This window comes from Pleurodeles waltl, chromosome 5, assembly GCF_031143425.1.
Source record: "Pleurodeles waltl isolate 20211129_DDA chromosome 5, aPleWal1.hap1.20221129, whole genome shotgun sequence".
Lineage (NCBI taxonomy): Eukaryota > Metazoa > Chordata > Amphibia > Caudata > Salamandridae > Pleurodeles > Pleurodeles waltl.
The window spans coordinates 618,392,088-618,410,087 of NC_090444.1; the positions used below are offsets into that span (position 1 = coordinate 618,392,088).

General features: G+C 45.6%; 1 protein-coding gene across 1 annotated transcript in view; it reads left to right on the top strand.

Annotated features, from left to right (window-relative positions):
• The window catches only part of PLD5 (phospholipase D family member 5), a 971,514-nt gene that overhangs the window by 611,572 nt on the left and 341,942 nt on the right, over nt 1-18,000 (top strand). The window lies entirely within an intron of this gene.

Here is an 18,000-nt window from a genome sequence, read left to right on the forward strand (position 1 = left end):
CTTAGCCCACTTCCTCATGGTAAAGCAGGAGAGGAAGTACATTAAAGAACTGACCCTAGAAGATGATACTACTGTTACCAATGAAAAAGACAGACTGCTCGCTTTCAACCCCTAGTACACAAAACTATATACAGCAGAAGCCAAATCTGAGCAGGCCCAAATTGATTACATAAAAAGCTGTAAGCCATCATGTATCTCACAAGCCCAGAGAGTCAGGCAAAAAGCACCTTTAACTGAAGACAAAATAGCTAAAACAATCAAGGCCCTTAAACTCTCTAAAGCACCGGGCCAGATGATCTCATGGGAAACTTTTATAAGGCTTTTAGATCCCATCTGAGCCCAAACCCAACCAGGCTGTCAAGGACTCATGATTATGCAGGTCATACAGAAACATAGCATTAATAAATAATAATGCAAAAACCTATACCAATACCCTTGCCTCAAGAATAGACAGCTGTTGGACTTTTTTTTCCCTATGCAGGGTCATCCCCAGTCTTTTTGCCTCCTTCCTCCTGGTTTTTCTGACCTCTCGCTGTTGACTCTGAGCACTTTATCACTGCTGACCAGTGCTAAAGTGCAGGTGCTCTCCCATCTAAAGTTGGTATGATTGGCTTATACCTATTTGGCATATTTAATCCACCTATAAGTCCCTTGTACAGTTGTATCTCTATACCCAGGGCCTGTAAATTAAATACTACTAGTGGGCCTGCAGCGCTGCTTGCACCACCCACTATAGTAGACTTTCAATACTGTCTCATGCCTGCTAGCGCAGGGCCTGTGTGGACAGTTTTCTGCCTCATGGACCTGCCATCTAAATTTACTTGTCAGGCCCAGAACTGCCCTTTTACTATATGTAAGTCACCCTTAAGGTACGCCCTAGCTAGCCCTATGGGCAGGGTGCCTGTATGTAGAAGGCAGGACATGTGCCAGGTTGCATATCCTGTCCTGGTAGTGACAAACAGCCTAACTTAGTGTCTCACTGCTGTGAGTGCTGCCTTCTCATAGGATTGCATTAGAAATGTCCTGCTTTATGTGTACGGGGTATTGTCTGATTTATGAGGGGTAGCGTAGGCATGTTTGGTATGGTTGTGATGGTGATAATAAATGCTGCTTACTGGTGTAGGTGTATTTTTCATTACTATTACAGAAATGCCACTTCTATGAAGTGCGCATTTATCTGCACTTATGACTCTGGTGTTTTGCAGCTTGACTCCAATCCACGTCTGGGCAGAGTGACAGTTGGGGCTTTGTGCATACTTTTCAGACAGCCTTTACACAGGGAGTGTGGAGGTGTCACAGAGGTGCATCTGTATACTGAATAGTCTTCCTGGGCTGAGAGAAGGGAGAGGCAGGGCACACCTACATTTGTATGGCCTCACACAATAGGGCTGTTTATCCCCCACTGATGTTTGGAGCCTGTGCTGAAGGAGAGAGGGGGCACTCCCAGAACCAGTTGTAACTGGCTGGAACCTCCTCTCCCTGCCATTGCAAAACATTGTAAGGACTGAGTATAAGTACAGGGGAATTTTCCCCACAATTTGATGACTCCTTGACACATACTGCTGGAAGAACTCACCAGGAACCGCCATGGACGACTGCTGCTGTGCTGACCTGTGACCTGCTTGGTCACTAAAGAGGACTTGCCACTTGCTACATACTCCTTGTGCTGGCCTGTTGTTGGGCCCCCCACCTGTGGGCCTCTTCTGGTAACGTTTTGCCCCAGGGGCAGGGTGCAGTGGCCCCTGCCCCTGCATTGACCCTGAAGCACGAGAGGTGCTTCACTTCATTCAGGAGCTAAGCACTTGGGATCGCTCTCCTTTAGGGGATTTTCATAGCGCTTGGAAGCGCTCCCCCCTCGCTGGTGTACCGTGCTGTGAGAAGCGCCATTTTTGTTGCCCAAAAGAAATCACCGCTGCAGCCCAGGGATAGCTGCTGTCCTGAGCGCAAGTGCGCTCGCTGCACTGTGTCCCTGGGGCACCCAAAGAAACCTTTTTCAGTAAACCTGGAGCACCAGCGCTCCTGTCGTGCCCCTGGGGAGAAGTGCGCTCCGTGGAGCGCCCCCGGGGCACTGGCAGGCACTTACGTTGGTGCCTGCTCCCTTCTCGACGGCCGGGCGGACCGCCGAGCACTGTGAGAGCCGTCAGGCACAGAGGAAACCTCATTGGAGGTTACCTCGCCCCACCAGGCCCCTTGCTAAAAGACTGTTGCCAGGCAGCGGGAAAGGAAGCCTCATGGAGGCTTCCCCTGCTCCCACGATGTCCCGGACTCCCTGGTGTGGCCCGTGCGGTCCGGTTTTGGCAGTTGTGGTCTCCCATGGTCCCCCAGAGGGGCCTGTTACAAAGTCAGAGGGGGTGAGTGGCGCCCCCCTCCTCCCACCTTGTCTCGAGGACGTTGGCCCCTCCTCGTGAGGGCCGGGTGAGGCCTTGGGGGCCTCTAGTGAACACGGGTCCCCAGAGGGGCCGGTATAGGAATGGGAGGAGGTGCGTGCCACCCTCCTCTGGTTGAAGGGTAAGGGAGGCCCCTGTTTTGGGCAGAGGAGCGCCAGGGGCCCCATTGTTCACCTTCTTTGTTCTTTGGGCACTAGAGGTGCCTTCATGTTGGAGGTACTTACTAAGGACCAATATGTAGAACATAAGTTCTTGCTAGAGACTTTTCTGATTTATATATTACTTACCTGTTTGATGATGTTTTTTTTATATATGTGTTCAAATGTTCCTTTTATGGGCATAACATGCTAATATATTTTTATAACTTGCCATCCATTTTCTAATGTTCCTACTATGGGCGTTTATGATATTCTTATGACAAGTGTTTTGGTGTAATAACGTGTTTCCTGACTACTGCTTATGTTGCAGAATACTGAGTAACCTGTGTGTTATATGTGACTACTGCTAGTTTGCAGAATAACTATTGTGTAACGTTCTGACAACTGCAAAGATGGCAGGATAGTACTAACATGTGATGTTTGGTCTAATAATTGTGTTGTGTACAATACAGTATATTTTCATATAATCTGGTGTTATGTTTCCTTTGTGATGGGGATACTGTGTCACGTGTGTTGTGTGTGTTGTGCAAACGCTTTACACATTGTCTCTGGGATAGGCCTGACTGCTCGTGCCAAGCTACCAAGAGGGTGAGCAGGGGTTATCTTGGACGTGTAACTCCCTTGCACTGACTAGAGTGGGTAGATTCTGCCTGGCTGAGGTGCATACCCTAGCCAACCAGAAACCCCATTTCTAACAGCAGCATACTACCTAGCCTTATCTACCCAGACCAAACAGGTTTAATCAAAAATAAGTAAACCCATGCCAAACTGAGAAGAGTGGTCCATCTTGTGGAGAAAGTGCAAAAGAAACCAAATACCAACTATATTGGCCACCCTAGATGCTGAAAAATCCTTTGATAAAGTAGATCAGAGATTAATTTCCTGTGATCTAGATGAGTTTGATATAGGACCCAAGTTTAAGACCAGGGCGATTGCAGGCTATCAAAATCCCACCTCTACAATATAACTACATGTGGGCTCTCCCCCACATGGCTGCAAAGACATACAAGACATGGATGCTTCTTATCCCTTATGTTCTATTAAGTATCGAGCCACTGGCAGCCACCCTATCAAAAGATATCAAGGGCTTTTATTTTGGGAGGGAAGAACTCAAAGTGATGCTATTTGCAGAAGATGTCACTAGCCATTTTCCCCCTTCACCCTCTTGGTGGGTCTGTTGGGCTATGTTACAGATGTACCCAACACACACCGTCATCTTATTGCCATGCTACTCCTGCTGGCTTAATGGAGAGGGGCCATGCACTAGGGTAGGAAACCCACCACCTCCTCCAGGGCCTGGTTCTGCAATGTGGCGCATTGTCAGGAACAACTGACCAACTTCTGTGAAGTGGTGCATCAGCTTTCTCACCCTAAGGACATTTTGGGACCCTTCGCTACTTTGCTTCACAAGAGGACCTCCAAATCACATCTGGCAGCTGCCATTGCAGTAGATGACAGCCCAGTGTGAAGGGATTTCTATCTCCCCCCATGATTATGTTATCTATGGGCCAACCTATGACCATGTTCAATCACACCCTATATTCACATCGGTAACCGTCCAGCAAATCCTACATTTCCTTTATGTAAGGGCTCTGTAAGTGTTTTATTGTGCTCCTAGTACCCTACAATGTCAGATAGACTTGTACTTTTTTCAATTTATCTGCTAACCAGGATGTGCAGTGTGCTGTATAGACTGTATCAACACGATTTGTACATCTCATGGCAATTTGTTGTTGTTGCATTGTTTGTCTTGACAAATGCTAATAAAGAAAAATGTAAATTTAATTACATCACTTACCTGGGAGTCAAAATCGCCACAATCATAACAGGCTTACATGCTAACAATCCCACACCAACGGTTAGGGAGACACCCAGAGATTTGCAGAAGAGGGGAACCATTTTGGTCTCCTGGATTAGACTCATCAGTGCTGTTAAGATGAATATGTGACCTAGACTCCTCCATCCATTCCAAACATTGCCCATTCTGATCTCACAATCCTTTTTCACCTCCCAGAAAAGCATGCTCTTAAAATACATATGGTACAATGGGAGACTAAGGGTAGCCCACAAAGTTTTGTGCCGACTGAAAGATAAAGGGGCATGACACTCCCATATTTTGATACGTACGTCAGAGCTTGCCAACTACAGGTACTGACAGAATGGAGCACTAGTGAATCAGAAAAACCATGGCTGCACAGGGATAGAGCTATTGCTGGCCCCTATTTGTGGGTCTTAGTATGGAGATCCAAACTGTAGAGACACACCATTGTATACCTGAGCACACTGGCGAATATCAATCAATCATAAAATCAATCAAAAAATGTATAAAGCGCGCTACTCACCTTTGAGGGTCTCAAGGCGCTTGGGGGGGGGGGTTAGAAGGGTCACTGGTCGAACAGCCATGTTTTGAGGTTCTTTCTGAAGAGCAGGAGGTCTTTGGTTTTGTGGAGGTTGATGGGGCAGGAGTTCCAGGATTTGGGGGCGAGGTAGGAGAAGGACCTGCCTTCTTTGGTGGTGCGTTGAATGCAGGGGACTGTGGCTAGGGCGAGGTTGGCTGATCGGAGGTTGCGGGTGGGAGTGTGAAAGTTCACTCTTTCGTTGAGGTATGTAGGGCCGGTGTTGTGGAGGGATTTATGTGCGTGGATGAGGATCTTGAATGTGATTCTCTTGATTATGGGGAGTGAAGGGTTTTGAGGTGTGGTGAGATTTGTTTGTGGCGGGGGAGGCCAAGGACAAGGCACGTGGCTGTTTCTGGATTCTCTGGAGTTTGTGTGTGAGTTTGAGTGTGGTGCCGGCATAGAGGGCGTTACCGTAGTCTAGTCTGCTGCTTATAAGTGCATGGGTGACTGTCTTCCTGGTCTCTGTGGATATTCATTTGAAGGATTCTTTTAGAGTGCGGAGTGTGAGGAAGCAGGAGGAGGTAAGAGCATTGATTTGCTGTGTCATGGAGAGGGAGGGGTCCAGGATGATGCTGAGGTTGCGTGCATGGTTTGCGGGGGTGGGTGCGGGTCCTAGGGCGGTGGGCCACCAGGAGTCATCCCATATAGTTTTGTTGGGGCCGAAGATGATGATCTTGGTTTTGTTGACATTAAGCTTGAGGTGGTTAGTTGTCATCCAGTTGGCGGTGTCGAGAAGAGCTGCGTGCAGGTTGGTTTTGGCGGTGGTGGGGTTGCGGGTGAGGGAGAGGATGAGTTGGGTGTCATCTGCGTAGTAGAGGATGGTGATTTCGTGTGATCGGAGGATGTTGGCTAGGGCGATCATGTAAATGTTGAAGAGTGTGGGGCTGAGAGAGGACCCTTGGGGGACTCCGCAGATGACCTTGGTGGTGGTGGAGTGGAAAGGTGGGAGGCGGACTCTCTGGGTCCGGTCAGTGAGGAAGGAGGTGAGCCAGACTAAGGCTTTGTGACAAATTCCTATGTTGTGGAGGCGTGTGCGGAGTGTGTGGTGGCAGACAGTGTCAAAGGCTGCGGAGAAGTCTAGGAGGATGAGTGCGACGGTCTCGCCTTTGACGACTTTAGTCCTAATGTCATCAGTGCATGCGATGAGGGCGGTTTCCGTGCTGTGGTTCTTGCGGAATCCGGATTGAGAGGGGTCAAGATTGTTGTTTTCTTCGAGGTAGTGGGAAACAGAAACAATGGATTTATCTTATATACAGGCATAGGCCTTTCATTACACATGAAACACTACAGAGCTCTCAAAAGATTGATGCAATTGTGCGTATTGTTTAGGCACTGTGGTCACAATGTATAAGTGGTTCTCCCTGCCTGCCCACTCTCTAGTGTTCATTGGTGGGAATTCCCCCTGGCAGTGTGGGGCATATTTACAATAAAGTGGGGCATGGGTCCTGATGCGCCACTTTTCTTGTCTCGCTCCTGCCCCGCCTAATGACACCTTGGTTGCGCTGTATTTACAATACGGTGCACCATGGCGGTTGTTAGGACAATAGCGTCAGAATTTTCGACGTTAATGTGGCACTTCACTGCACTAGCTTCAAAAATGTTGACGCTAGTGCAGCAAAGCACAGGGATGCCCTTTGATTAAAATGGATGTGTCATTCTAACTCCTGCTCTGAGCAGGACTTAAAAATGATGCAAAAAATGGCACAGTGAAATACTTTAAATTTCACTGCGCCATGTTTTTGGGCCTCCCGGGTAGGAACGCCCCCCCTTGCATACATTATGCCTTGCGCAGGCATAATTTGGAGCAAGGGTTTACAAAGTGGGGCAATGGAAGCATTGTGGCGGTGATTCTAACCGCGGCGGGCGGCGGGCGCCGCCCGCCATGCGGTTACCGCCAAATGACCGCACCGCGGTCACAAGACCGCGGCGGCCATTCTGGCTTTCCCGCTGTGCTGGCGGGCGACCGCCAAAAGGCCGCCCGCCAGCACAGCGGGAAAGACCCAGCAACGATGAAGCCGGCTCCGAATGGAGCCGGCGGAGTTGCTGGAGTGCGACGGGTGCAGTAGCACCCGTCGCGATTTTCAGTATCTGCTAGGCAGACACTGAAATTCTTTTTGGGGCCCTCTTACGGGGGCCCCTCGGCACCCCCTACCGCCATCCTGTTCCTGGCGGGAGACCCGCCAGGAACAGGATGGCGGTAGGGGGTGTCAGAATCCCCATGGCGGCGGAGCGCGCTCCGCCGCCATGGAGGATTCTCAAGGGCAGCGGAAAGTCGGCGGTACGCCGCCGACTTTCCGTTTCTGGCCGCGGCTGAACCGCCGCGGTCAGAATGCCCAGCGGTGCACCGCCAGCCTGTTGGCGGTGCTACCGCGGTCATTCGCCCTGGCGGTTTTTACCGCCAGGGTTAGAATGACCACCTGTATGTCTTTGTAAATACGAGGCAGTAGGCAGGCCTCCTTAACACCGCCTTAGCATTAAAATAAAATGGTGCTAGGGCGGCACAAGGTGGCGCTAGGGTCATGTAAATATGCCCCTATATCCCTATTGACAGCAGCATCTAGCATTTACCCCCAGTGTATATAAAATGGCACTTTGGCCCATATTGATACTTTTTTTGCGCCACATTTGAGTCATTTTTTGACGAAAAAGTAGCCCTAACTTACAAAATACAACTGTATTTTGTAAGTTTGCACCGCTTTTGCATCAAAAAGTGACGCAAATGCAGTGCAAAAAAAGTATAAATATGGGCCTTTGTATCTTCTAATAGAAGGTAGTTTTACTGCCAGGTGGCACTGACATACACTATACCTAATGAGAGCCTTAATTACAAGATCTGTCTTTCACTAAGACTATCACTCATACTTTTCTTTTTTAAGCATTTTTGAGTAACTCCATTTCACCCTCATCCTCGTTACAATGATGTGAAAAATGGGATTCTGATCCGTATAGCTCTTGGATTTTTTTATTTTTGTGTGACCCGGTTTTAAAATCTCTCTTGTGAGTGATTCTTACTGACTAAATCTCACTCACTGTAAACTGTGGTAAAATGATTTAGAGTGGTAACTCCCACTGTCCCCTTTTCAAATGAAGTCTGTAGTAGCGATTTCAGGGTAAGAGGCCAGAGTCTTGGTGAAATAATAGCGTAGGGATGCAAACATGTCGTAATAGGCCAGAGTGCAGAGCAATGTAGCTTTCCTGTTTTCTGTGCATGTGTCTGGAGGGTGAGGAGCACCCCATGATCAGTTTCTCATCTGTGCTGTCATGAGGCAGCTGAGAGAAATGCTGTTGACAGCTTCACAGTCGGCAGTAGACAAGCCAAATGGTAGGAAACTAGGCTGGCCACCAGTAGCGGCTGCTGTCAGGAAGAGGTAGGGGCCAGCGCGCAGGGCAATGAAAAAAGAAAAACGTTTCTGCCGCCTCGGTGTTCCACTGCTCCCACCATCTAGGTAAAGTCTTCACTTCTTCCTCTTCTTCATCCCCTCCCCACCCAATCGCGAGACTTCTCTCATGCTCTTGTCCAGTGTGAGAGAACCGCCAGGATTGGCCTTAGTGGGCTGAAATGCCACAGCGGGTTGGAGTGGGAGACTGCGCTTGGTCTTTACCCAGCTGTGCAACAAAGTTGGGTGGAGAGCTCATGTCAGTTTGGCTGGCCTCAGACAGCAGGCCAAACTGACATGCACACTTAGAGGGGCACATACCACTCCTCCCTGTGCTGACACAGAGGATGCTGGCCACACCCTAAGAGAGCAGAAACAATAAAGTGATAGTAAAATACTTTTAATATCACTTTATTTTTCTGCTTTCAGCAGTGGGACAAGGCTCCTCTGCCATAGTGGAAGGCTGTCCCTGCTGGCCACACAAGCTTAAGCTAACAAGCAGTCACACCAACATCAAATGCTGGTAGGCCATACAACAAGCTGGGCATGAATTAGAAAAAAAAGTGCTCAGAGTGCATTTCACTTGGAAAATGAAAGGAGCGAGGCCCTCTGCAGCCTCAAAGAAATTCCTATGGGACTAGTGGAGTGCCCCATAAGGCATTATAAAGGCCAATAAAACTCTGCATATTTGGTGCAGTATACCACGAAGGCACAGCACTGTGACGAAAAGTGGTGGTGTTGGAAGGGGGGAGACCTAGGAGTCGCATTAAGGCTTTCCATAAGTAGAATGAAGCATTATTTTGAATTTGAAAGTGCCACCCTTGTCTCCCGGATACCAGAAGTTATGTCTCAGAGAGAATTTCGACTTGAACACTAATTATAAAAAATCTCACATTACAGTTGTTAGTCTAAGGCCCACTAAAATGAGACACTATGGTGGTCATTCCGACCTCGGCTGTCTTTTTTCCAGACCGCCGAGGCCGGGGGAGACAGAATACCGCCATTGCCGGCGGTATTCATGCCTCCCTATTCCGACATTTCCGCTGGGCCAGCGGAAATGGCACATCAACATTGCCGCCGGCTCGTAATAGAGCCGGTGGCAATGTTGATGTGCAGCGGGTGCAGTAGCACCCGTCGCACATTTCACTGCCCGAAATTCGGGCAGTGAAATGCGCGATGGGGCTATGCCTGGGGGCCACCGCACTGCCCAGGCCAAGTGCATGGGCAGTGCAGGGGCCCCCAGGGGCACCCCCAGTCCCCTTACCACCAGCCTTTCAATGGCGGTGTTTACCGCCACGGACAGGCTGGCGGTCGGGGACTCATAATCCCCAGGGCAGCTGTGCTTGCACCGCTGCCCTTGGGATTATGCCTGCCAGGCGGAAGCCTGGCGAGAAAGTGGAGGGGCCGGCGGTATGACCGTGGCTTTTCCGCCACGGTCATAATTGCTGGCGGAACACCGCCAGCCTGTTGACGGTGTTACCGCCAACATACCGCTGGCCGCCAGGGTCGGAATGACCCCCTATGTTTTAGAAGACTGTAAAATCATCTTAGTGGGGCCTTTTCATATCACGATAGGTGGTCATGGTTTCCCCTTCTGTTTGCAAAAAGAGACTTGATGGCCAAGACTGCATCAGCACTTTTTACATTCGCCTCAAGAATTGGCAACAATCCCATCAAGGTGTTTATTAATATCTATGAATTAAAATGTATTTCAGCAGTCAGGTAGGGTAGAGCCATTTGGGGTTACATAGATGCCCCAGAATTGCAATTAGTAGAGAGTGTTTAATGCTTTTGTTATCCTTACCTCAATCCACCCCCTTCTCATTGTTTACAGGATGAATTAGGCATTGGACACATTTCTGACCTGCTAGTTTTTGCGACCAATAGTAAAATGGATTTCAGTTTCGTTAATACAGAGAAAGGGCTCAACCGGGGAATTCTGAGAGTTTGCATGAATCTGGAGTAGGGAAGCAAAATCCCTTAGTTGAAGTTTATCAAATCAGCATTTACTGAACCGGGTTCGCCGGAATTATACAATTCTCCAGAATCTTGTGAGAGCCAATTTGACGTGGAGGAAAAGGCAACGTATGCCCCTTGTATAGAAGAGAGAACAATGGATCCGAGTAAACTACTGGTTCTTACACATGCCTTATTGAAAACCACCCTGTCCACTGAACCTTACTTGTTGGTAGTGACTAATCCAAACCCCAGTTATTTGTTAACAAGATATAAGCTAACCTGATACTTTGTCTGTTGACTTAAACGAAGGGATAAAATCGAACAGAAAATGCAGGGGCATGTACGGATGACTTTATATCACACCAGGATATGTTTCCTTTTGTCAAGTTTTGTGGGAATTTCTCAGATCTACATCATAAGTACAATTTACCCCTATTGAGAGAGAAGAATTTCATTCAGGTCTGGCCGACAATGACCTTTTTACAAATGATGGCGATAGACTTTGTATGTTTTAACCTTACTCGTCTTTTGTCAGGAGCAGTCAAAATACGATCTACACTTGCCATTTAGAGATTTGGTAACGCTTTTTTAGGTGCTGTTATACTCAGTGACCGAGTTGTTGACGGTTTACAGTTTTATCAGCTTCTTGTTTAATTGTTACGGGATGCGAGCCGCTCCCTAATGTGGACTTCTTGATTTGCTGCTAATTGGTGTTTTAACATAACTATGAGTACTTAACATGCCTGTCTCTGGTGCTTTGTTGTTTAGTATGGTATTTGCTATTGTATATTTTATCGTTAAATATATAAAGAATTATTTGATTGTCTCCGGGAGTGTTTTTTCGTGTACTTAGGAGTTGGGACTTTTATTGTTATGGTTTTGGCATTCAGGAACCCATATCTCGAAGTCCGTTGCCAGCTTTAGTGGCGACTGAGCAAATCAGAGTGGCATTCGATGGAGGCGGAAATGCCACCCTCATCCTGTTAGATCTCTCAGCATCTTTCGATATGGTCAACCATGATCTTTTGGTTGATTGACCATGATCTTTTGGTTGACCGTATTCATACCCTGGGATAGATGGCTAGGCACTAGACCTACTGCAGTCATTACTCTTGGGATGACGACAATCAGTGTCCGTAGGAGAGTTCACTTCAGAACCTTATTCTGTACCTAGTGGATTTCTGCAGGGATTGGCATTTAGCCCAATGCTGTTCAACCTGTATGTAACACAATTGGCTGCGTTCATAAAATCATCTGGTCTATTAGTAGCATGGTATGCTGATGATACGCAGATAGCAGTCTCACTTTCAAAAAATGATGTCCACTCAAGTGACCTATCTAGGAACTGGATTGGTGCAGTAAGTAAAAGGATGGACTATAATTGTCTGAAACAGAACTCCTCAAAGACTGAAGTTATTCTTTTCAGAAATAACCCCATCTTTTTGGTCCCGGCGTGGTGGCCATCGGATCTGGGAACTCTTCCAACACCCACCTCAAAGGTTAAAAATCCCAAGGTATTACTGGATAATGAAGTGAAATACAAAAGTCAAAGGAATAATGTCACCTCATCCTCCTTCCATGCTCTTAGAATGATTACAAAAATAAAAAAATGTATACCTTTCGATCTTTTAATAACTGTGGTCATTGCACTTTTTTTTGTAAGACTGGATAACCATTATTGTCTTTATTCAGAGATACCCAAAGGTTCGTTAAAGAAACTACAAACTTTTCAAAATGGTGCTGCTCGGTTCCTCATGAAAATCTCTAAACCTCATTCAGTGAAAGCAGCCATAAGTAATCTGCATTCACTGCCAGTTAAACAATGTGTCATCTTCAAGGCTTTATGCACAGCCTATAAGACTCTTCGTCTGCAAGGCCCTACCTACTTCAAGAAGAAGAAGAAGATTCTGAGGTGGTGCATGCCTTGGAGGACTCTGTGCTCCAGTTCTACCTTGTATTTGGTGGTGCCATCTACCAAACATTCATTCTAGCGTAGCAGAAGTTTCTTTAGGTCCACATTACACTGGAAGCATCTCCTTATAATCTAAAAGCAGCTCCATCTCTCTACATATTTAGGAAATCTTTGAAAACCTGGCTCTTTGTTCAGCAATCTGATAATTGAGCTCCACCACTCCCTGTCTTGCACAGCGCCAAGACTCTTCTGGGGAAATGTTGTGCTTAATAAAACTCGTAATTCATTTATTCATTCACTCATCTATCGATTGATTCAGCTTTATAGTGACTGTAAAGGTTTAACTGACAATAGCAACAATGAGTTATTAAAACTCTTACTAAATGTTATTGAGAGGTGGCACCCCTTTGAAAAGTTTTAATATACATTGCATTGTGATTTGATCTTATAATTCTGCCTTAATTATTGTGGCAATGCCCTCACAAAGCCAATTGCCTGCTTTTTATTGATTGCACCCACCATATTGTATTAAGTATGTAGCGGCTGTACTGTGGCTTTAGGGTTCAGGGCGTCCTGCTGTGTAGACTCTTAGAGGTGTCTTCAAGTGCAGGAGGTATCTGATTCACATAGAGGGTTACCTGATCTGTGGAATCTGTCTTTAGTGTGTGCCCTTGTTGGTTGTGAGGCCTGTTAGAGGCTGTCACCATAGACATTTGCACCTGGCATGTTTATATACATTTGTAATTTTTTTGTGTATTTAGTACTATGTGTAATAAATCACTTTTCCATTTTATAAGAAAAAGCATTGACTGGACAGTAATTTATTAAGTGTTGGTTCTGAATGTGGAGTCTCTAGCCACTGTTCTGATCTCCTGCCTTGAAAGTCAAGTGCTAAAAAGGGGAACTTGGTTCCCATTTAAAGGTTCCTCAGTACAGAGGTCCCTGGACACCAATGAAGAGACCTCATTTGTTACAAGTGGGTCTCAGTATCTCTTTTAGCCATGGGACTCTCCAACTCCGATTACTGACAAATAATATCTCTCTTTTAAATGTTTATTAATATTACAGTTCTGCTCTTTCTAAGCCTAATAAATGACTCTCAATGAAGTGATTTGCTTCATTTGTTTGCCTATAAAGGATAAAAAAAAAACTCTGCTGGCCGTCTTGGGATTAAAACTGGTGGCCTGCAGGTCACACACAGATTTTAGCTTGGAAGGATTTAACATTTAAAATGTTTCAATAGTCCTCCCATTTAAAAAAAAAATGTCTTCTTCATGTTACTTCTGTCCTTCCATAGACAAGCCTTGTTTCATGACACCTTTCTTAGAACGATGCTTCTGCTGGTTGATGCTTGCTTCTCCTGCTAAAATGATACCTATTAGACATTGGGTTTCTGGGTGGCAGAGGTATGCACCGTGTCTAAGCAAGAACCCCATTCCTAGTCAGGGTACATCAGATACACACCATAAATTAAATTGTGCTCACTCTCTGAGAGCTTGACACAGAGCAGGCAGGCTTAACTTAGGAGGCAATGTGTAAAGTATAAGTGCTACTCTCAAAACAGTAAAACAGTGAGACACCACACATAAATGTTTCACATCAGGTTAAAAACTAATAGAGTTTAAGTTAATGAATGAAACAAGACCAAAAGGGCAAAAATCCAATAAGTAAAAATTGAGATATGAATTTTTGAAGATTAAGATGTAATATAGTGCTTAAAAGCATGAAACGCCACTGGGGAATATCTAGTCATGCTAGACCGGGTTAAATCCAAAAGTTCAGGCAGACTGCAATGAAACATGGGACGGATACTGTCCCAGACAAGTGCTGCTGAAGTTTTACCTTCTCAACGTTGATCCAAGAGTCCCATTAGCAGGGAAGAAGTTTGCCGGGAGCACAGAGAGTGTCACTGGCAGTGGTCTGCAGGCACTAAGAGTCAGCCAGGTGACTCGGATAGGTGGACTGGAGCCTGACGGTCATGGGTGATGATGCTTGTTGTGCGAAGAGACAAACGTGGGGTGGCTGGCTCTGATTCTTTGTGCAAGCAGCACAGTTCCTGTGAGAGTGGGCCCGTTCGTGGTCGCACAGAGTCCATAAGCCTGATTTCAGGAGCCACAAAATCACTATCAAGGTCCCAACATTGGAGGGGCAGCTCTTGGGGGACAGCAGCTAGTTGAAGATGGGTCCAAGAGCTGTAGCAGAGGTGTTGGAAGTATTTTGTGTCCCTGAGACTTCAGAAGAACAGGAGGCAAGCCAGCAAGCCCTTGAAGTCACTCTGGCTCTGGGATGGAGGCCCAGTCCTTCTCATTACCAGGCAAGGAGGGAAGCAGGCAGCAGGCCAGCACATCAGAGCAGGAGTCCAGAAGAGTCCAGCAGAATGCAGCAGAGGGACAATACCTTCAGCAGCCCAGCAATCCTTCTTCCTGGCAGAGTATCCACAGGTCCAGAAGTGTACTGATTTAGTAGGTTCAGAAGTCCAGTTTGTAAACCCAGCTGTGCCTTTGAACTGGGGGAGACTTCAAAGACAGGACTTTGCAGTGCAAAAAGTTCCTGCCTTTCCTGCCCTGGTTGCAGACAAACTAAAGGGGGTTATGCAGCCCTTTGTGAGGCATCAGGTCCCAGCCCATTAAGGTGTGCCTGCTCCTCCCTCCCATCCTGCCCAGGATGGCCCCTCTACATGCAGCTTGCCACTCAGTCACACCTAAGCTCCCTTTTCGTGTGACTTTCTGAAATGAGTAATCAAGAGCCCAGCTGTCACCAACCCCAGACGTGTATTCAGAGACAGGCAGAAGGCACTAGATGATTTATAGTAAGAAAATGCCAACTTCCTAAACGTGGCATTTTCAATATTGTAATTTAAAATCCGACTTCCCCATACATTGTTTTTTTAAATTGTGATTCTAGAGACACCAACCTTGGGGGTCCCATTTCTTCCCAATTATAAATTACACTTATAAAATGTAATGAGGCAATCCGAATGTTTACCTAAGGGATAGATATGCTTTGCAGTAGTGAAAAACAAATTTAATAGTTTTTCACTAAATGGGAATGTAAAACTTAAAAGAACATGTCCTACTTTTTACATAAACTGCACCCTGTTCTTGGGGCTGACGAGGGCCAACCTTTGGGGTTGACCTATATGTTTTAAAGAAGAAGGTTTGGCACTGGCAAGATGGTTAACTTTCCAGGACTACATGGCAGTTTAAAACTGCACCTACAGGCTTTGCAGTGGCGGGCCTGAGGCATGTTTAAAGGCTACTAAAGTGGGTGGCACAATCAATGCTGCAGGCCCACTAGTAACATTTAATTTACAGGCCCTGGGCACATGTAGTGCACTTTACTAGGGACTTATAAGTAAATTAAATGTGCCAATTGTGGATAAGTCATTGTTACCATGTTTTAACCAGAGAGCGCATGCACTTTAGCACTGGTGAGCGGTGGTAAAGGGCCCGGAATCCTAAAGCCAAAAGAATAAATGCAGCAAAAATTGGAAGGAAAGGCAAAACATCAGGGATGACCCTGTAGAAGGCCCAGGTCCAACAATACCCCTAAGAGAAAGAAGGGTGAGCACTGAGCAATGAGCAGGATGAATTGCACAGTAGGCAAAACAAGTGGGGAAATGCAACTTGGTGTGGCAAACATAGGGAAGGAGACTGCTAGTAGAGTTCATTGCATGATAAATCTTATTTTCTTGGTGATGGACTGTCAGTTTCATATTTTGGAAATGCGTTAATTACTGTTGGCAATATTACCAGTGGAAAATATCTCTAAAATATGTAGTGGTTTGTCAAAGTGATTATGTTATTATAAAAAATATATATCTTCCTGTGTACTAGATCTCAACTAAACCCTTATCAAAAATCCTCACTCGATTGTTGATCTACTACTAATAGGAGTGTGTAGATTAACAAAGATTTCCTCAAAGATTTTCTGTTAATTTAGTTAATACCTTAATACTTATATTCTGTGCGCTTTTGTGCATGTGGAGTTTCTCTTTGAAATGTGGACATTAGAACCCCTTATGAGCTGGTATGATTAAAAAGAAATCTCCCACATTCATGCAGTTCCAAAATAGCAAGGAAAACCGTTTCAAAGTCAATTCAGTACTCTGCATGAGCCAGTACTTACAAGGAACTATGGTCAGTTTGCAAGGAAAACAATGTCAGATTTATATGTAGAAAAAGTGTAAAACTGCAAACAAGGAGTAGGACAACAAGACTTTTCTCACGTATTAGAAACTTAGCCCACCCTTACCTTCAGACAGTGACAGAAGAAATTAGGATTTGACAAAGCCAATAGTTATAGTTTGCATACTGACTCTTGACTGAAATAGTTTTCTGTACAGAAAAAAAATAAAAAAACTAGTGCATAATATATGTAATGCATCATTGAACTAAAGGATTAAGGTGCATATTTACAAGCCCCTAGTGCCACCTTGCACCACCATAGTATCATTTTTTTTTAAGCTCAGGTGGCTTCTCCCCCTTGCAATCAGTGGCGCAATTAGGGTGACCAGATTTTGAAAAGAAAGACCGGGACAGGTTACACCTAAAAATAGGACTAAAGCCTTCAGTCTCACTTTTATATCTGCCTGTCATGTAAAAGAGAGCGAGAGTGTGTGTGTGTGTGTGTTTATACACACACACACATACATGCACACACACACACGGGCTGGCAGCAGAAGTATTTAAGACTCTAGAGGTGCATGTGAATTCTGATGCGCAGGTTGACATTTATTTCAAATTAACAAAAGCGTTCGCAGGTTGACCTGACCCTTGCCCCAAAAACAGGGACATTTATGTGAATTGAACAAAAGCATTGGGACACCGGGATAGTCCTCTGAAAATCTGGACTGTCCGAGGAAATCCAGGACGTCTGGTCATCCTAGATGCAATGCTTTCATTGCATAACTTTGAAACCCCTTGTGCCACATTATGCCTGCATCGGGCATAATGTATGCAAGGGGGGTGTTCCAATGCAGAAAGGCCCGAAAAAATGGCGCAGTGAAATTTACAACATTTCACTGTGCCATTTATCCTGTCATTTTTATTGTCTGCTCACAGCAGACGTTAAAATGATGCACCCATTTTATTCAATGGGCCTCACTGAGCTTTGTTGCACTAGCATCAAAATTGTTGACGCTAGTGCTGCAAGTGCCATAATAGCATAAAAATGTTGACACTTTTGTCCTAATGACTGCCATGGTGTGCCGTATTGTAAATATAACACAACCATGGTGTCTTTAGGTGGGGCAGCAGCGATGCAAGAAAAGTGGCACATCAGGACTGATGTGCCACATTCTTGTAAATATGCCCCTTCGTGCTTCATGACTCAGCTTTTATTTGCAATGTAAAATAGGCCGCCCTTTCATTTCAGTGCAAGCAGTCCATAGGATGCAGAATGAGACACAAAGCAGCCAATAACATAAGGTGAGAGGTGGGAAATACTTCTCTATATGGAACCAAGCCCACTCTATTTATTGTAATTAAACTAATTTTTAATTGACAGTTGTTTCGTTAAACACAGACCCAATAAACTATGGAGCTTTTTTTATGTTGTTGAGGAGTGTTCCGCAACGTTGTCATTTCATCTGAAGTAGGTGATAAAATAGTGTGAAAAATTGAACAATGGATTTCTTTTATAAAGAAGCACAAATTGTAAATATTTATTTTTCCTAATAAACTTCTATAACATTGTATTATTTGGCAAGGAAGCTGTGATAGAGGGTACACCTCCTTTGGACACATGCCATACAAGTTGGCTAGTGTTGGAGAATTCTGCAGGCCTTTCCATGAGGAAAGGCCTGCT